We start from the raw sequence: 20,628 nt of genomic DNA, 5'->3' as shown, positions 1-20,628 counted from the left end.
GACTGAGCGACTTCACTTTCACTTTTCACTTTCATGCATTGGAGAAGGAAATGGCAACCCACTCCAGTGTTCTTGCCTAGAGAATCCCAGGGATGGGGCAGCCTGGTGGGCTGCTGTCTATGGGGTTGAACAGAGTTGGACACGACTGAAGCGACTTAACAGCAGCAGCAGCAGCAGGCTTTCTATATGCTGCGCCTTGTGTTCAGTTCTATGGAATAAAGATGAATATAGTAAGGTCTTTGTTCTTGAGTGCAGAGTCTAGGAAGGGAGATAGGCCTGTGCCCAGTTGGGATATCTGATTTCAGCTGAGCCCATCTGACTCTAGTTAAGAACATGGATTTTTAATCCTTGGCTCTAAGGCCAGAACCATAAGGAGCAGCAGCAAGGGAATCCAGAAGAACTAGAGTTCTAGCCAGGAAATCAAGACAAGAACTGAGTCAGGCAAGATAGAGTGTCAAGGACAGGAGCAGGATTCCCGGAACTGACCGAGGCATATAAATCTCATTGAGTTACTAAAGGCTCCCTTACTGCAACTGGAGTAAAATGTCAGAGCAGGACTAGAAGCCCAGGGAGACTTGATGCTGAGCCTTGGGCTTTCTACGAGCTTCCCTGGTTTCGGAGATTATCCTGAGACAAGGTAGGACTGGGCTTGTCTGTGGTCACTCAAAAGTAGTAGTGATGAGATTTAGTTAGGTTAACTGTGAGGGCAAAGCAGACAGCGTTATGGTTTCTTGAACAAAAAAGAAAAAGTTATCTCTGACAGTTAATAAATTGTACCACTTAAGCTTTGGGTCATTTTAAAAAAATGTGTCCTCAGAAATCCTAATTTGACTGGTGGCTACTCAAGTAATTGAAGCAGTGGATATTAGAGAAACCTCATCTAAATAAGCACTGAACTGATCTATAGGAATAGAGAATGTTCCAGAATTTAAGTAGGCTTCCTTCTTAGTAGTTTCTGTTTTGAATCTCAGATAAGGTATAGCCAGTTCCTAATTATCATGTTTTCACTGAAAACCATTTGTTTCCTCCCAGTGCACCCCTTCCTTGGTATTACTATGGCAAATGTCTAACTTGTCAGTACATTTGTCTTCAGGCACATTTAAGGATTTGTCATATATGGTGGAAAGTGCTATTTTAAAACTCATACTTAAAAAACTGTATCAGCTTAGGGTTGATTTTGTGCTTATACTTTAGCATTCAGAAATGAGTTTCTTGATCGTGTTGAAATGTTTCACATTGCCTTCTAAGTTTAAAAGTAAAAATATAAATTACTGAAATATTAAACTATTAAGAAATGGCTCTAGTCTATGTCCCTGAGGACTTTTGCTCCATGGAATGTACTTAACTCCATGTACAATATAGATGATGATTGTTTATTTGAGATCCTTATGAGAGGGTTGACCCACCATTTTTCATATCACAGCAGCACAAGAAGTAGAATAGTATTCTAGCACATAATGTGTTTTTCAAAAGCTTCAAGATAATTTATATTACTTGTAATATAACCTTTTTAAAACAGATTTTTAGGTCCATAAGTATTTAGATACATAAGCAAGATAGTAAAGTTGTTTTACTGTTTTTTTCTTTTTGAAGATTTGAATGAAAAATTACATTTCACTGGATAGTTTTCATGACAATCTATCTTATCGGACCAAAGCCAGGTTGTTCAGAATAGAAGCTGGAAATTTTCTCTTGTCTCACCCCACCTTGACCAGGCATTGCAACATGAATTTGGAATTGGGACCATGTGTGACCCTTATCCATTTATTTAATATTTAATCCTAGCAAAGCATAAGCAGACTCTCTGCCTTTGTAGTTTTTCATGGCTATGACCACTTTATGTGAATTACCACAAGGGGAGAACATGGTTCCTGACAGGCAGATAAAGGATAGTGTTTCTGAAGGACATTTTTCCTGAGGAATAGAACAACTTTTTGAATGTTCCGTGCTTCTTTTGATTATATCAGTTGTTTTCTGGTTGGAATAATCATATCTGTCTTAACTACTAAGGTTTTAAAAACATTCTATGATCCACACATTAGCTTATTTTCAGTTGGCAGATTTTAGGCTGAAGGCAGTGTTTTGTTGACTCTTGACACAGAGCTTGATTCAGGTAAATAGTTATCAAATGCCCCTTTGTGTGTCAGGCTCTGAGGTAAATACTAAGATGCAAAGATGAGAGAGACAAAGCCCCTAGCCTCCAAGGGTTCACAGTCCAATGGGGTAGACTAAGAGAAAAATAGATTGTTTCCGTGTATCGTGATATAGTCAGATGGAGGTATGCAAAAATGTGCAACAGCAGCAAGTACGAAGATATTGTTTCTGCCTCTTAGAACTTGTTTGCCTACTTGCTAGTCACCACATTTTTACATATTCCTTAAACTAGACTAGGAAGCCAGTAGCATCTTCTGCTGCTTAGTAGCCAACCTTCCGTCCTATGGAAGGGCATTTACAGTGGATATGCTTTTGCACTCAGATACATTTAGGCTCTGAGATACCTGAGGCCACTGTGGAGGCAGGTTTCCAACCCCAATTCAGGGTAGTTGGTTTTGGCCTTTTCCACAAGGTTGAGAAGGAACAGACAATGAGTGGAAGCAGGAGGAGGGGAAAAAATGGGGAAAGCTGAAGAAATACTGGGAGGAAGGAGTAGAAAAAATAAGACAGCAGGAATGGTACACTCCTCCGGTCCCCCAAACCTAGGTGCCTTCAAGGCTAAAAAGGTTACTGACCCGGGTGTAGACTCTGTGTATTTTCAGTAAGCTATATTTAGCTGTCTGCTCCTCCAGCTCCTTCTTCGCAACTTTCACACAAAGGAGGCCTCCTTTGTGCTTAGGGACATTCTCAAGCACTTAGGTTTTTTCCCTGGAATTCACAGGCCCTGCTCTGTTCTGTGTTTTATTGCTTTCAGCTTACTTCCTGTTCTTTTGATTAAAAACTAAAGCCTCTGTAGAAATGATAAGAAGTTTAAAAACGGAGCAGACACCAAGCAGTGCTTACTGGTGTCCACACCCTGTCCAGGTGCCGTGAATCTAGGGCAGCTGGGGTAAAAATGCTAAGTGGAACCAGCTTTCTGCACATGTCTTGCGCATAGGAAAAAGGAGTGCTTTTGAAAAGGCTTTGCTTTTTTGAATTTTCTGTGGAGTTATTTATGTAAGTTTAGAGCTGTTTATTTTTTTTCTTTCATTCTGCTGTGTCATATGTAGATGGAGAAGTCTGCTATGTTAGCTTGGTTTAAATGATGCTAAAGGTGGATACGTTTGCTGACACTATCAGGGGGCCGTCTGAAAATGATCACCTCCGACAGTCCAAGATGGACCAGCTCTTTCTTTTTACCTCCTGAGGGTTGAAACACTCTCAACTTTATTAACAGGAACTTGTAGGGACAAGCCTGCTAAGCTTATCTAGTTCCAAATGAATACTTTAATTCATCAAAAGCTTACAGCGAGGCTCTGCAGGTTTATAGAAGAAACACCATACAGAAGCCTCTCAGAGGTCCCAGGCAGTGATGTAGTTCTGAAGCTAGAGATTATTGGTTTGCCACACAAATATATAGAGGTTGTTAGTATTTTGAGCAGACTGCAGTTGGTGGCCTGAGGGGTTGTGTGTAACACTGGAGTCCATGAAAGGATGTACCCAGGGAGTAAAATTTGGATATTGTGGGTTTGGTGAATTAGGGGGAAAATATGAAGAAAATCTGTTTAGGCGTAAGGCTTGGACTATATTTACTAAGAGCATCAAACCTGTTATTTCACAGGAAGGAATGGTTAAAATTAAATATGTACATTATAGGCGCTAAGAATTCAAAACCAATAGAATATGACATCACAATCGAAATTCACATATTGAATGGTTTTCGATTTTCATTAAGGCCTTAAATTTCTTAATAGAAATTATGTACATATGCCCATACATATTAACTGTAATAAGGTTTTCTTTATATATATTTTCATACATACCTTTAATATTGTAGCCGAGTGCTCAATTTTTGGATGTAATTATACTCTTTAAAAAAAGAAGCCCCAGTTTATAATGGGTACAGTATTTTAATTAAAGTGCACTTTTAGCAAGTCACAATGATAAATTTCTTGGAGAGGCAAATAATCAGCTTGTAATGTCAGCTTACTTTGATGCCAGGAGTTGGCTTTTTTTCTGGGTGAGGGGGAACTCGGGATGAGTGTAAACCAAAAGATTATCATTATCATTTTATTACATTACTCTAATTAAAGAGAACACATCAAAAAGAAGATTGCATTTGGCAGCCCTTTACATAATGGGCTTTTGTTACAAGGAAACGTGGCTCCCTCTGCTAGTGTGTATAGAGCAACCCGGGACACTTCTGGCAGCTGGCCATGGAGTCCGTCCTGGCTTTGGCAAGAACAGATGGTTTTGGGGTCTGTTGTTCACGTTTGAGTTCCATGTTACCAATTTTGAATGAAGTCTTTACTGAACCCTTTGTCCTGCAGTCTACAGCTCCTCACGTCAGGGGGCAGTTAGGCGCCGTTCCTGACATGCCAATTGAACGCCGTAGTCCTGCCATTTCTTCTGAACTTGGATTCTCCCTGCCTCTGGCCCTCTGCTGGATGGAAGCAGCAAGTGTGGGTCTACTGCCCCCCGGTGTCCAGCTCGGAGAGATGCCGGACAGCCCTGCTCTGAGCTCTAGGAACCCAGGGGAGACAAATGCCTGAGCTGTCTCTCTGGCTCTTGGGAGCAGATGTGGAGGTGCCTGCTTGGCCACCAAATTCTTATCAGGACATGCAGATGCCATGGTCTGTAGACTTTCTACTTTGAGTAGGACCTTGCATTCATCCATTTCACCGCTTTAATTGTCCCACTCTATACACATTTATTGAGCATCTACCATGCTTTTAATTTTTAATTCAACAGATACTTTTGGCACCTACTGTGTGATAGGCACTGTGCCCTGAAGCTAGTTGGCAGGTGAGGAGGTGGAGGGCAAGGAGACAGCAAACAAGGAAATGTGTAAATAAGGCAACTGAAAATTTGTGCCAAGTGCTATTATGATGTAAAGGTAAGGCAGACTCAAGTAAAAGAGTGAGGTGGGTGGTGGTGAGATGTCAGAAAAGCCTTTCCAATGAAGTAGTATTTGAAAGGAGAGCTGAATGAAGTGTGAGAACACACCATTGTGAGGGTGCTAGGGAATGGAGGCCAGAGAGGGGAAGAGACTAGCCTAAAGACACAGCTTTTTCCACAGTAGAAGTATGACTAGAATACATGTGTTCCCTGACTCCAAACAATTATCTTATCTCTGCGCTGCATCCAGATAAAATAAGTGGGGAAAAAATTGTTACTGAGCTTCTATATATTGAGAGGACACCTGGCTTATAAGGAGAGACACAAACATGAGTTAAAGTTAAGAGAGAGGCTAAATCTCTAAATGTTTGTGTCTGGCAGGTATCCTTGGCATAGAAAAGTGTGCAGTTACCTGCATGAATGGCAGTCTTCCTGCTCAAATATCTCGTTGTAATCCTGTGGTGCCTGAGAGTAGCCAGGTGAGTGCTAGGTGGCTTGTGTGTCTTAGAGGAAGGGCTTCCAGGGTAGATACAACACTAGTTCATTTGCTGTCTCTCCCCCCACCTCCCAACCATCCCCTCCCCCCAGCAGAATGGCTGCTCCTTGTATTCTCCTCGAGTGCTTGTTGGAAGAGAGGGGCTGTCTCTGCTTGCTTTAAAAGGCGCCAAGTCAGGAGAACTCTGTAGAGGAAAAGTCTCTATTATTCACAAAATGGCGGGGGTGATGCTCAAAGGTCATCAGATTCAGAGAAAGGGTCAAAGCACTAATGAAGTGGAACCCTCATCCACATGGCAGTCTAGTCACTTGGATGGATGGAGGAGACACTGCCTTTGTTGAGAGCCTGCCCTATGCGCACTTTCTGGCATAACCTTGGCCCTTCCTGCTTTTTACGACTTAACTCCCATTCCTTTCATGGGGTTATCCATACTGTGTGTTTTGAGTTTGGATCTTTCTTTAGAAGAAACAGCCTCCTGTTCTCATTTCTTTTTACATAACGATTCAAAGATTGGAAGGGAGTATTTTCCTAGTTGACCTTTAAAGTTTGGTTTTCATCTCTTTAAAATCTATTATCATATGTAGCTATGATGTCATATCTGACAGTCTAATTGTGGACATGCCTTTGAACACACCAATAGGCATGTAGTATAAGGGTGTAGCAAGTGACCAGCTTAACCTTTATTTACCTCTGGTTTTTCTGCTGCTAAAGGGAATTTTTTTAAATTTTATTTTATTTTTAAACTTTACATAACTGTATTAGTTTTGCCAAATATCAAAATGAATCCGCCACAGGTATACATGTGTTCCCCATCTGAATTTTTTTTTTAAGTGAGCATTTTTGGAGTAAAGAAATTTCTAGCAAAAAACATGTCCTTTTGAAAGATAAGGATGTTTCATCTCCTATAATAACATAGCCTTTTATGTCCCCCACCTCCAACTTGGAGAATGACACATGAAAATCAAAGAAGAGTTTGAAATGAAATGTGATTAATATAATTGGAGGTCGCTTTTAGAATGGTCAGTTCAGTTCAGTCACTCAGTCGTGTCCGACTCTTTGCGACCCCGTGAATCGCAGCACGCCAGGCCTCCCTGTCCATCACCAACTCCCAGAATTCACTCAAACTCAAGTCCATCGAGTCAGTGATGCCATCCAGCCATCTCATCCTGTCGTCCCCTTCTCCTCCTGCCCCCAATCCCTCCCAGCATCAGAGTCTTCCAATGAGTCAACTCTTCACATGAGGTAGCCAAAGTACTGGAGTTTTAGCTTTAGCATCATTCCTTCCAAAGAAATCCCAGGGCTGATCTCCTTCAGAATGGACTGGTTGGATCTCCTTGCAGTCCAAGGGACTCTCGAGAGTCTTCTCCAACACCACAGTTCAAAAGCATCAATTCTTCGGCGCTCAGCCTTCTTCACAGTCCAACTCTCACATCCATAATGGTCAGTGTGAGTGTAATCAATCTCCTGAGGAAATGATCGGCCCCTCTTCCCAGGGAGAGATGCTTCTTGTGGCTGGTAGGAGAGGAACAGGTTGTTTCTTTGCCTCCGACGCTTGCTAAAATCCAGGACTTCTTTGCTGCACATACTTCTTTCTTGGTGCTTTATCATTCGTTTTCATTCTCTCTCCCCCTCTTCCTCCTTTTTCTCTCTCATAAATCAGCTGGTATATGTGTGTGTGTGTGTGTATGTGTGTGTGTGTGTATGGCTGATCCCCACTTTCTCTATGTAATCCAGCCAATTGACTCCTAATTTATCAGTTAATTACTAATACTGCACTGATTACCCTAGACTTCTCCCAGTCCTGTCTGGGGAGGAATCTGCCCTCATTGACCTCATTTCATTGTATCTCTTGCATCAGCATTGTTTTGGAAATAAGTAATTGCCTTGGGGAGCTTAAATAAAAGCCATAGTTAAGCAGGAGTTCCCCCAAGCTTTTAGCTGACTGAGAATATTTCCCTTTGGGAAATTCTTCAAGTGCACTCTGGTCTCATTTACAACTTTATTTGGTAAAGTTGAAGAATAGCAAAATTGATTTGTGTTTTTTCAAATGATAATAGCTTGTATTTGCAGGGTCCTTTAAAAGCATTTCTGTATTTGTTTCATTTTTCTCCTGTAACAACCCTGTGAAGGATATAGCATCATCCTGTTTGATGGTGAGGCAGCAAGGTGTAGTTGAAAGCCTTTCAGACTCAGAATCAAAGGACCTGGTCTCGGTTGGCGGTCCATGGAGGTGACAGGTGTCCCCTGAAGACTCTGAAAATAGGTTGTTCTCTGATAATTAAACTTTAAACAAGATGAAATAGATCAAAGCAGAGAGGTGTCACCGGAAGGTATTAACATTGTTAAAGAAGTGATATGTCAAGGAGAACAGAGGCTGGAGAGAGTAATTGAGGGCATTCTGCAGAGCCTGTCTAGTTCTAAGGGCCAGTTCCTGTAGCAGGTTTATTTTCATTGCGGAGACGGTTCATTAGATTACAAAGACCTGATACCACTGAACGTGATTTCACTGACTCATCTGGTAATGATTCCGACTCACTAATCAACCCTCTGATTGTAATTCATCTTTTCATGTAGCTTGTCAGTGGAGATATGGCCAGGAATATGAGAATCTAGTCTCCCTAGTAGTAATAATTCATATTGCAAATGAATACTTAGGCATTCTGGTTGCATATGCCAGTTACTTGGGATCTTTCTTAGCATGAGTCAGGTGAACGCTGGGACACTGACAAAATAAAATTTGTCAAAATGAAGCCTGTTCGCAGTGGTTGCCTTTCCCCGATGACACCCTTCATTATTACTATGCACATATTCTTTTGAACATCTAGGGATTTTTTGTATTTATAGATTGTACAAACTTGAGCAAGTCATTCCTCTGCTCTGAACTTGGTTTCAAATCGGGAAAGGAGTATGTCAAGGATGTATATTGTCACCCTGCTTATTTAACTTATATGCAGAGTATCATGAGAAATGCTGGACTGGATGAAACACAAGCTGGAATCAAGATTTCCGGGAGAAATATCAATAACCTCACATATGCAGATGACACCAGCCTTAGGGCAGAAAGCAAAGAAGAGCTAAAGAGCCTCCTGATGAAGGTGAAAGAGGAGAGTAAAAATGTTGGCTTAAAACCCAACATTCAGAAAACTAAGATCATGGCATCCGGTCCCATCACTTCATGGCAAATAGATGGGGAAACAGTAGAAACAGTGACAGACTTTATTTTCTTGGGCTCCCAAATCATTGCAGATGGTGATTGCAGCCATGAAATTAAAAGACGCTTGCTACTTGGAAGGAAAGTTATGACCAACCTAGACAGCATATTCAGAGAAGGCAATGGCACCCCACTCCAGTACTTTTGCCTAGAAAATCCCATGGACGGAGGAGCCTGGTAGGCTACAGTCCATGGGGTCACTAGAGTCGAACACAACTGAGCGACTTCTCTTTCACTTTTTACTTTCATGCATTGGAGAAGGAAATGGCAAGCCACTCCAGTGTTCTTGCCTGGAGAATCCCAGGGACGGGGAAGCCTAGTGGGCTGCCGTCTGTGGGGTCGCACAGAGTCGGACACGACTGAAGTGACTTAGCAGCAGTAGCAGCAGCAGACAGCATATTAAAAAGCAGAGACATTACTTTGCCAACAAAGGTCTGTCTAGTCAAAGCTCTGATTTTTCCAGTAGTTATGTGTGGATGTGAAAGTTGGACTATAGAGAAAGCTGAGCACTGAAGAATTGATGCTTTTGAACTGTGGTGTTGGAGAAGACTCTTGAGAGTCCCTTGGACTGCAAGGAGATCCAACCAGTCCATTCTGAAGGAGATCAGCCCTGAGCATTCATTGGAAGGACTGGTGCTGAAGCTGAAACGCCAATACTTTGGCCACCTGATGCGAAGAACTAACTCATTTGAAAAGACCCTGATGCTGGGAAAGATTGAAGGCAGGAAGAGAAGCAGACAACAGAAAATGAGATGGTTGGATGGCATCACCGACTCAGTGGACATGAGTTTGAGTAAACTCTGGGAGTTGATGATGGACAGGGAGGCCTGGCGTGCTGCAGTCCATGCAGTCACAAAGAGTCGGACACGAATGAGTGACTGAACTGAACTCAGCCTTGGTGTCTGCATTTTTTGAGTGCTTTGGAAACTGAAGAAATGTAAGGTAGTAGTAGAATGATGAAGAGGAAGGAAAAAAGCAGGTTTGAGGTTTGGCATCAGAGGTAATTTGCCTGCATATATATATGGAATCTAGAAAGATGGTAGTGATGAACCTATTTGTGGGGCAGGAACAGAGATGCAGACATAGAAAACAGACTTGTGGACACAACGGTGTAAGGGTGGGAGGAACTGAGAGAGTAGCATGGAAACATATACGTTACCGTATGCAAAATAGATAGCCAGTCGGAATTTGCTGTATGATGTGGAGCTCAAACCTGGTGTTCTGTGACAACCTAGAGGGGTGGGATGGGGTGGGATGTGGGAGGGAGGTTCCAGAGGGAGGGGACATATGTATACCTATGACTGATTCGTGTATGTGTATGGCAGAAACCAACACAACATTGTAAAGCAATTTTCTTCTAACTAAAGAAGAAAAAGGTAATTTGCCTAACATCACATATCTAGCTGACAGCAGCCATAAGTAGCATATGACCCTCACTGTATTCTAGGCACACAGGAGCAAGAGATGGGGACAGAAGCCAGATTTAGGATAGGCTAGGCTAGAATCCCACGGACAGAGGAGCCTGTCAGGCTCCAGTCCATGGGGTCGCAAAGCATCAGACACAACTGAAGTGACTTAGCACGCACACAGCAGGGTAGGATAGGACAGGGTAGGGTAGATACAAGCTGTGAAGCAGGGGACTGGCCTTCTACATGGCATTTAGGCTTCTACCACTCTGTTTAGTCCACCTTGTTCCAAACTTCTTTGTGCTGGAGGGAAATGGTTAACTGAATTCTCAGGGGTTCTTCACCACTTGTTCAGTGTTCTTTCTGTTTAAAATCAAAGCCTGATTGCTGGAAGAACTGAAGACCAGATTTTTTTTTTTTTTTTTCAGAAAAAAATTCCAAAAAGTTAGTTTCATACAGCCATTCACTCTGCCATGGGACCCTCAGAACCTAGCTAGAATCCAGGAGTGTTTCTTTTAGATGGTTTTGCTGAGAGAAAAATATATACATTCCAATATCAGATTATTGATACACAGTTGTATCCTAATCCTCATTCCTTTGATACTGATAAATGTTGGTAGCTCCAGTCTGGTCTTCCTGGGTGTAATTTGATGAGGTTCAGGTAGTTGTGGACCAGAGATTCAGTTGAACCTAGTTCTTAAGGATTATAGGAGATCCTATAGAAATGGAATTCTGTTGGGAACCCACTGCTTTGTGATTATATTCTATTGCTATAAACAGCATTAAGCATCAAGTTATTGCTCATTAAACCTGATGTAGTTAAATAATCACTACAGGTAGAGACCTATGGTAATTCCCTTGTTTTTGTCCACCTACCACATGGACTGTGTATACAGTTATAGACTATTCGACTTGGAACTTTTATTAGTGAAGATACATGCTTAATTGTGTTTAAAAATCCTGTTGGAATTTCACACATACTTTGTAAAATATGTATTCTTTATTTTGACAGGATTGTGTTTAAAGGAGTCTTTTGATGATAGACATTTATCTTTTCTAGATCTTTTGTCCCTGGCAATTTGCTGTAACTTTTATAAGTCAGAGGGCTTATTGATCTATAGATTTTATATTATGCTGTGCATGAATAGCTATTGCTATATTACTGGAGAAACTGACTGCTGTATAGTCTGGGTGAAACATTGATTTTCATGGACTGTAGTATTCTTCACAGAAAGAATATGTTGAATTTTAATTTCCTGAGAATGTCAACTTGCCTTGCCTGTCAAGAAATTAATCTGAAGCTAGTGTTTACTGGTGTGATAGCAGTCTTTTACTTGCTCTGACATCATGTCATCTTATTACATCAATATCTTTTATAGGCATTGCCAATCCTTGTATTCAGAATCTCATCTTTCCTTTTAATGGAAGGTAAGTAACCAGTGAATACAAAAACCTGTACCTGGCACATAATAGGCATTTAATTTGAGATATTTAATGAGATATTGCAAATACCTGCTCTAGTACCAAGTTATCTATATCTATATTCACATCTATCTGTCTAGCTATCTGTATCTCATTTAGTCCTCAAAAATAATCCTGTGAGGTAGATACTACTCTTTCTTTTTCACAGGTGAAAAACTGAGGCTCAGAGAGGTCATTAAAACTTGCCCATAGTCACACAGCTGGGAAAACATAAAAAGTGGTAGAGCTGTGGTTTGGACCTAGTTTACCTGATTTTGGAGTCTACTTGGCTATACTACTTCCTACAGACAGACTGGGACTTACTTGGAGATATTCCCATCTGCCCTGTCTCTGACAAATAGCAAAATAAGACCCTCCCACTTCCAGAAAGAGAATGATACCTGGTGGGAAGGTCTGTGCTCAGGCAGTGCTGTCTGTCAACACCTGTCCGCATCCAGAAGTAAAGGCCCTAAGGGAAGTTTCTCGCAAGGAAATTCTCAGGCTGGTTTGTTCAAAGACGTAAATTTTAAATGGAACCACCTCAACATTTCCTACTGATTTATTGTTTCCTGAAGGGGAAAATCCAGTGGTTACTTAAGAAACAAAATAAAAGTCAAAAACCCTTATGCAAAAAGGAATGATTGTCCAGAAGAGGCAAATCCATGCAGACAGAAAGAATAGGGCTTGCCAGGGCTGGGGGTGGGGAGAAGGGGAATGAGAAGTGACTCCTAATGTGTCCAAGGTTTCTTTCTGGAGTGGTTAAAATGTTTTGGAATCAGATGGCAGTGATGGTTATACATCTTTGTGAATATACCAAAACTCACAGAATTGTATACTTTAAAGTGGTGAATTTTATATTATGGGAATTATATCTCAGTATTATTTTTAAAAAGGAAACGGAACATCTGCTTAGAACATCCCCTAAGTGTTCATAGTGCTCTGAGATGCCTTTTTGTGGCCTATGACTTTTGACCAAAGATCAGTGAGTAACTTTAAAATCAGCTCTGCCCAGGGGCATGTCAGCATGGACTCCTAGTTACCAGTAGAGATTTTTAACTCTGATTACAATTTTCCTATGAAAATCAGAGTGCCAGATTGGGTCCCTGACCCTCTGCAGGATATCCAGGTAAAGGCTGTGTTTTTCTCCTTAGAAAAAAATGTGAATAGTTAAAGTGTAACTTCCCCAAATAACTTGATTTATCTTAAAGTGCAGCAATTTGCTACACGTGCGGTTTTCAGAAAGCACTAATCAATTCCAGGTCAGAATCAGTTAAAGCGCCCCACAAATTGATAGTGAGGTCTTAAAAAGGCTCAGCAGCTTTGGAACGTTAAATTTACTTGCTGTAAATTTGGAATAAGAACATAAAGAATCACTTTCCAGCAAGATGATGAAAATTCATCATGTACATTATGTGTTTCTTCAGAAGCACACTACATTAACTTTCCAGCTCAAATAAGTGGAGGAAGTAAGGTTTCTTGTTACTAAAAAGTTGCTGTGATGTTTAGAGAGGCAGACCAATTCCATTAATGAATCCAATCTGCTCTGACTTGTGATACTGCCTAAAGTGTCCTAAAAACCCTAATGTTGATAAATGTCATACAAACCAGTATTAGGCTTTTTCCCCTTAAAACAAGACTGAGAAGGTGTTTATAAAGCTTAGTTTTGTTTCCCAAGGATCCGAATGCTTACAGTCAGCTCTTGATTATCCAGGCCAATCGTGGAGAGCAGGGGCATGGCTCCTCTGAAAATCTCTCTTTGCCTTTGGTGTATGTATTAGCCCTCATTTGACTCTGAGGGCTGCCTAAGAATGAAAGAAGGTGGAAAATTTTTAAAAAGTCCCGCTGGTCAGCATCTCTCCTCAAAACCCTCTTCAGACATCTGTCCCACTCTAGGCTATGCTGAAGAATTATGGCATCCCCACTCAGCCCAGAGGGGCCTTCTCCTAGCTAGATGAAAATCATGAAGTGTTCTCATGTTTAAAAGGCCTCCTGCTTGGTTGCTGGCCCACAGAGAGAAGTGAAAAGAAGAGCAAGGCAACATCAGCCATTCTTTCATCTGCTTTGCTTAACTTTGTTAATAAGCATGTAAAAGCAAGGTAATCCACCCTAGGATACCCAAGATTTGCTGGCTTATCTTTGTTGGCCTGTCAAACACAGCTTTCCATCTCATCTTAAAGCACCCCCAAAAGCTTTGCAACTCTATGCTGTGGTCTGGAACTGCTTCACAGCTCCTGAAATGCAGTCTCTGTTGTTGTGAATGATGGCAGCCATTAAATAGATCCTGGAGATGCTGCCCTGAAACTCAGATCAGGAAAGGCTCATTGTACCTTGCCTTCACGTGGTCCCAGCACCTCCAACTGTAGGATCCCTGGCTCTCTGTGGCCCCTATCTGCTTGGATTCTCCTGACCAAGCTGAGTAGTACCTTGACACGTTTTTTTTGCCTGATGTCTGCAGTGGTGGCATAGGTCTCTTGGTCCCCTCCTTGCCTACTGATTCTTTGACATCTGCCAGACTTCTCTGGTGGCTCAGTCAATAAAAAATCTCCCTGCAATGCAGGAGACCACCTGCAGTGTAGGAGACCTGGGTTCAATCCCTGCATGGAGGAGATCCCCTGGAGGAGGAAATAGCAACCCACTCCAATATTGTTGCTTGGAAAATCCCATGGACAGAGGAGCCTGGCGGGCTACAGTTTGTGGGGTTGCAAGAGTCAGACACGACTTAGTAACTAAACCACCACCAGGCTCTGCAGGCCCAGCAAACTCTGAGGGCTGGCCTCTGCTAACCCATCTCTTTGCTGTCTGGGTTGAAAGCTTTGGCAGCCAGTTTGCATAGATGTGTAAAACCTATTCTTGTGACAGATCTCTGTTACCATGGGAACCAGGCACAGGAAGTCCATATACCAGACATCCAGTCTGAATTTCTATGGTCATTTCTTAGTTGTTAGTGCTAATGGAGGGAAGCAGGGGCATTGGTAATCTGATTGAGTGGATGATCCCAAATTCATTTGTGTTTGATGTTGGAATGGACATGCACAGTCCATCAGCAGCCATGGATAAGCAGACTACTCTGAGTCTGATTAGGACTTCCATCCTTTAGTAAGATGCTAGGAGAGTATAGAGAAGAAGAAATGGGGAAAGGGGATGGAGTAAGAGAAAGAGCGAGAGGATGGGGCGGCATGTGGAATAGGAAATGTGAAGAGGTGTACTGAGAGGAGGAGTATGTCTATGAGTTAAAGCAGGTGGAGTTCTGAGAGCTTCCCAAGGTAACTGGCTGACTCTGCTGGGCTCTCCTTTTCCTTTTGTTCACTAACCAGCAGCCTCAGGTTTGCATTTCTATCATGGTTTCAAGCGTGATTACTCTTAACAACTGCTTCTCAGAAAGAGAGCCACCTTTTTATTATACTTGCCATAGAGATGAAATTTAGCAAGTGGTGGTAATTACGGTTAGGTCCCCAGCCCCTAGCAGAGAGTATGAGCTTGCAGGGTTCGTGTATGTACCATGATGTTGCTTTGGGGCTGGGCCAGGGGCTTAGGGCTAATACTCTGTCTCACACAGAAAAGATGGAAGGGAAGGTCTGCCCTTTCAGTAAGTAGGATCCCTATGGTGACTTTTGGGGCTTCCCTGGTAGCTCAGCTGGTAAAGAATCCACCTGCAATGCAGGAGACCCTGGTTCAATTCCTGAGTCAGGAAGATCCGCTAGAGAAGGGCTAGGCCACCCACTCCAGTATTCTTTGGCTTCCCTGGTGGCTCAGACGGTAAAGAATCCACCTGCAATGTGGGAAACCTGGGTTCAATCCCTGGGTTGGGAAGGTCCCCTGGAGAAGGGCATGGCAACCCACGCCAGCATTCTTGCCTGGAGAATCCCCATGGACAGAGGTGCCTGGCGGGCTACAGTCCATGGGGTCGCAAAGAGTCAGACACGACTGAGCGACTAAGTACAGCACATGATGGCTTCTAGGGCTGTCTCTTCTTAGAGCAGTTCCTATTTTGGGAATGAGCTCTCTGATGAATCTCTAGTTTGCATGATTCATGGAGGTCTTTGCAAATGACAGTGCTTCTGACTCAAAAGGAGTTCTTAATTTCTGTCCTCAGAAGTGCGTGTAACATTAAAGCCCCAGGAAGCCTAAATAAACTGTTGATGACATGGCAGAGGTTGGATTTCACACCCGGCAAGGTCCTTCTGGACAAGACTCACATCTCATTCTCTCTGGGGCACGTGGCACCCATAGTACAGTGCAGGCCCTCACTGTACCTGGAGCAGAAGCCAAACAAGCCTGGCCTCGGCCAGCTCCTCACTACCAACCTGCCTCTTCCCCACTTTCCTGTGGCATACTTACACCTAGTTTCTGCTTCATCAGCCTGGTCCAAAGAGTTTCAGAAGAGGTCTACTCTAATGTATCACTTCCTCCAAGCAATCTAGAGTTCGCCTTTGCAAATAGGAGTCCGCTAGTAAAGAAAAGGGTGCAAGTTATTATTTTCTCAGTTTGTTGGAAAAGTGTTTTATTGGTCTCCTGTCATCCTGGCCTTAGAGTCATTTCATGGAGTCCCCAGTTGCCTCATTTTGAGCTGTGACACCTGGCCCAGCTTTAGCCTCTATGATCCTGGCAGTATACCCAGCCGGCTGTGACAGTTGCCATCTGGCCTGGCCTTTCACTCCTCTTGCATCAGGATTGACTCATGTGGCAGGAAAACATTTCCATTACCTTTTTGTGGATGAGGCATGCCAGTGGATTTACTTCTGTAGTGAAGGAAATGAGACCGAGAGAGATTTCCTTCCAGCCTATATTGCCAGAGAACATCACTGTGAGGCACTTCAGAAAGAAAATATCGAGCTACCTTTGTAGATGCGGAGGATCGATTCAGAGAGAAAATAATAAAAAAACATACAGAATTAAAAAGAAACACAATGTAAGGCTGTAATTGGAGGAGGAAATGCAATATCGCTCATACCGAGAATATCGTTTCTGTAATAATTTTCAATAAGTTAGTGAGAACATTGTAATTCTCCTGGGATTTGAGATATGAGAAAAATGAAGTAAATATTTGGAATAAGCCATTATGGAGAAAGGTCCCTGATGAGTTGCTATTCACTATGACTATACTATAATGATGCTAACACAGAAATCCTTTGGAGCCTCCTTTTTGGAAGTTTTATTGAAGTACTGCAGTTCATTGTTCTCTATCCCTTTTGGGGTAACAACACCCCAGGTAGACTGTGAGGGGTATGATCAAGGTGGTGATGTTGCCTATCGATCTCTCTTTAAATCTCTGGCAACAGAACTGCTTGTTTCCCAGGCGAAGGACCGCATTTCTGAAGGGTGGCTATCACTAAGACCACAGTTCCAGTGTTGCAGAAGCAAGTTGGTCGGTAATTATATGTTCTTATATAGATTGCTTTCAGAGATAGGGAATTATTGTGAAACTGACCAGCTGGAACTCACAGTTAGCTCAGGTCTAGACTTCCCAGGCTACCAGCAACCACCTGTCTTTCAGACAGGGTAATCTTGGACATACATTGTTTCTCTTTAATATTATAAAACAGAAAAGCAATGAAAACGAGATATGAGTGAACCCTTTAGAAAAAAGAATCTGTTATTAAAACAAAGTACAGAAGGATATATTGTATCTTTTAAAAAGCTTCCTTGTGGAGGGACAGGTAAGAAAAGAAATTGCTCTGAAACAGTTGTGGCAGGGTTAAAGAGAAATGAACTTTACTATTGAATAGTGAGAAAGCTATAAACTGCTCTTTTAGCCTGCAAATAGCTTTCCCTTTTTCCTTTCCCACTTTTATAACTCAGAAAAATGTATTGACCCTCCATAGCTTGTAAGATCAAACCTAAACTCAAGCATGGTGCCTAGGTCCCTTCTCAACCTGGCTTCCGTCTGCTTTCAGCCTCCTCTTCCATATAGTCTCCATACCCACCTCATTTCATCTATCTATATGACATTTATACAGAGGCGCCATGTACAAGACATCGCTAGGTTTGTTGTGATCTAACACACATCATTTTACTTCAGTGGGGGCTTTATTAGTTTACCATGCATCCAACATGAGCTCCATTAAAATACTATGAGGTGCTATGTGCCTGGGCTGGGGTTGTAGCAATAACCTGGAGGAAAAAGAGGAGTCTAGGATGTGGTGGGAAAGGGAAGAGTTGAAACAATGAGGGAGTTTGAAAAAATACCATTGAATAACAAAAATGATGGGTATGATCTACCTCCTGTTTTTAATTTTTAGTGATTTTTTTCCCAAACTCCTATGAACTCATCTAAAATTATGCAAGATGAAATTGGCTAAGCCAATGAAACATTGCATAGTTACATGAAAATGTGCATATGAAATAATGCTATTAATAATACTTAACATTGAGTATTAGTATATTATGTGCCAGGCACTGTTCTAAGCATTTTTATAAATATTTTATCTTGTAACCCTCAGAACAACCATCTGAGGGTAGGTACTATTATTTTCCCAATCTTACAGGTAGAGAATCCAATAATGAAAGTTTGAGTGACTGACTGAAGGTCACCCATCTAGCCTGTAGCAGAGTCAGGATTTGAAAGTACATGTATTCTGGCTCCAGAGTTCATGCTTTTAACTACTATAATACATCTGTCTCTAAATGGAAAAGAACTTCAAAAAGTATGTAAATATATTTATGCACATATAGATACATTGACAAAGATAATTCAAATAAATAGATTTAAAATTAGACTCATTCTCTGGTTGTTGTTGTCCCATTGCATCCGACTCTTTGCTGCCCCATGGACTGCAGCACGCCAGGCTTCTCTGTCCTTCACCATCTCCTGGAGCTTGCTCAAACTCATGTCCGTTAAGTTGATGATGCCATCCAACCATCTCATCCTCTGTCCCTTCTCCTCCTGCCCTCAATCTTTCCCAGCATCAGTGTCTTTTCCAGTGAGTCAGTTCTTCACATCAGGTGGTCAAAGTATTGGAGCTTCAGCTTCAGCGTCAGTCCTTCTAATGAATATTCAGGATTTATTTCCTTTAGGATTACTGGCAAAGAAGTTTAAATTCATAAGAAAAGGAAAAGAGTAAGAATGGTTTAGTGTCAGAGAGGTCAAGAGAAAGCAGTTTAGGAAGGAGGATATCAACAGTGTCAAATGTCAACTGAATTAGTAATTAACTGATTAACTTAATAACTTTAAGTCACTTATCTTCCTTAGTAATTGTTTTCTCATCGGTAAAAATTGCTGTTGCCTTACAGCTATGTTTAGAAGATTATTGAGATAATGTTTAAAAAGTCTTTGTTGTTTCCTTAGATAATAAAGAGTTTTTTGAAATACCCCCACAATATTGTAAGCCACGTCCTAACAGATAAAGCTAACGGCAGATTATGTGTGAATTTTCCAAGTCTTGTGCAGTAGTCTGAGGTGTTTTATGGGCTTCTCTGGTTTCTCATTGGTAAAGAATCTGCCTGCAGATGCAAGAGACACAGGTTCAATCCCCGGGTTGGGAAGATCCTTTGGAGAAGGAAATGGCCACCCACTCCAGTATTCTTGCCTGGGAAATCCTGTGAACAGAGGAGTCTGGGGAACAACAAACAGTCCATGGGGTCGCAAAAGAATTGGACATGTCTTAGCGACTGAACAACAACAAAAGTGTTTTATGTCCTTCAGTTCTAGTTGAAATGTCTTGATATTCGGAGGCAGTAAAAGCAAGTATATTCCTAGTTTGGTATCTTGTAGAAAAACCAGTTGATTGATTGTCTAATTTTTCATTTTTAGCATTCATTGTGCACAGCGTGAACCATCCATGATGTCTAGTTGACGTCCTTTGATTTCTCATTCATCTGTTAACTCACTCATCCATTCATTTAGCAAACATCCATTGGGAACTAGGCTTCCCTGGTGGCTCAGTGGTAAAGACTGTGCCTGCCAATGCAGGAGCTGCAGGAGACTGGGGGCTCGATCCGTGGGTCGAGAAGATCCCCTGGAGAAAGAAATGGCAACCCACTCCAGTATTCTTGCCTGGAAAATTCCATGGACAGAGGAGCCTGGCAGGTTTAGTCCATGGGGTTGCAAAGAGCTGGCCATGATTGAACAACTAAACAACAAAATTGGGAGCCTCTTATGTAACCAGAATCTATCTAGGTGCTGTAGTTAAGATGAATGAGACACACAGTTCTTGCCCTTAGAGCACTCATAAGGAGAGATAGGTTTGTAAGCGTAGACTGTCATTACACCTTAGTGAGTATGCTCTGATATAAGGAGTACACACAATGTACTCTGGGTGCACGGAAGAGAGATAGAGACTAAGATAGGCAGGCTTGTTCTTTCTTTTTTTTAATTTAGTTTTTTATTGAAGGGTAATTGCTTTATAGAATTTTGTTGTTTTCTGTCAAACCTCAACATGGATCAGCCATAGGTATACGTCTATCCCCTACCTTTTGAACCTCACTCCCATCTCTTGCCCCATCCTACCCCTCTAGATTGATACAGAGCCCCTGTTTGAATTTCCTGAGGCAGGCTTGTTCTTATTCAGTTGCTAACTCGTGTCCAAATCTTTGCAACCCCGTGGACTGCAGCATGCCAGGCTTCCCTGTCCTTTACGATCTCCTGGAATTTGCTCAAATTCATGTTCATTGAGTTGGTGATGCCATCGAACCATCTCATCCTTTGTCACCCCCTTCTCCTGCCCTTAATCCTTCCCAGAATCGGGGTCTTTTCCAATGAGTTGGCTCTTTGCATCAGGTGGCCAAAGTATTGGAGCTTCAGCTTCAGCATCAGTCCTTCCAATGAATATTCAAGGTTGATTTCCTTTAGAATTGACTGGTTTGATCTTGCTGTCCAGGCTGTTGATTCTTTTTCATTAAATTGAAAGTTTGTATAATCTTTCTTTCTTTCCAGGTGACCAAAATAGCAATAAGTTGAGAAGTAGAGAAGATAACTAAAATTGCTTAATCTTAGCAAATATACACACAGCACAGACTTCCAGACTCTAAGGCCCCGTGCCTTTGTAGGCAATTGCCATACAAGTGTTCTACCACCTTTATTACAT

The 20,628-nt window shown here is 41.9% G+C and overlaps 1 protein-coding gene across 6 annotated transcripts in view; it reads left to right on the top strand.

Moving 5' to 3' along the window:
• GPC3 (glypican 3) overlaps positions 1–20,628 on the top strand; it is a 460,817-nt gene that overhangs the window by 186,638 nt on the left and 253,551 nt on the right. The window lies entirely within an intron of this gene.

This window comes from Bubalus kerabau, chromosome X (genome assembly GCF_029407905.1).
Source record: "Bubalus kerabau isolate K-KA32 ecotype Philippines breed swamp buffalo chromosome X, PCC_UOA_SB_1v2, whole genome shotgun sequence".
In the NCBI taxonomy this organism is placed as follows: domain Eukaryota; kingdom Metazoa; phylum Chordata; class Mammalia; order Artiodactyla; family Bovidae; genus Bubalus; species Bubalus kerabau.
The sequence above is the reverse complement of the archived record's forward strand: the minus strand, read 5'-3'. Positions and strand labels throughout refer to the sequence as shown.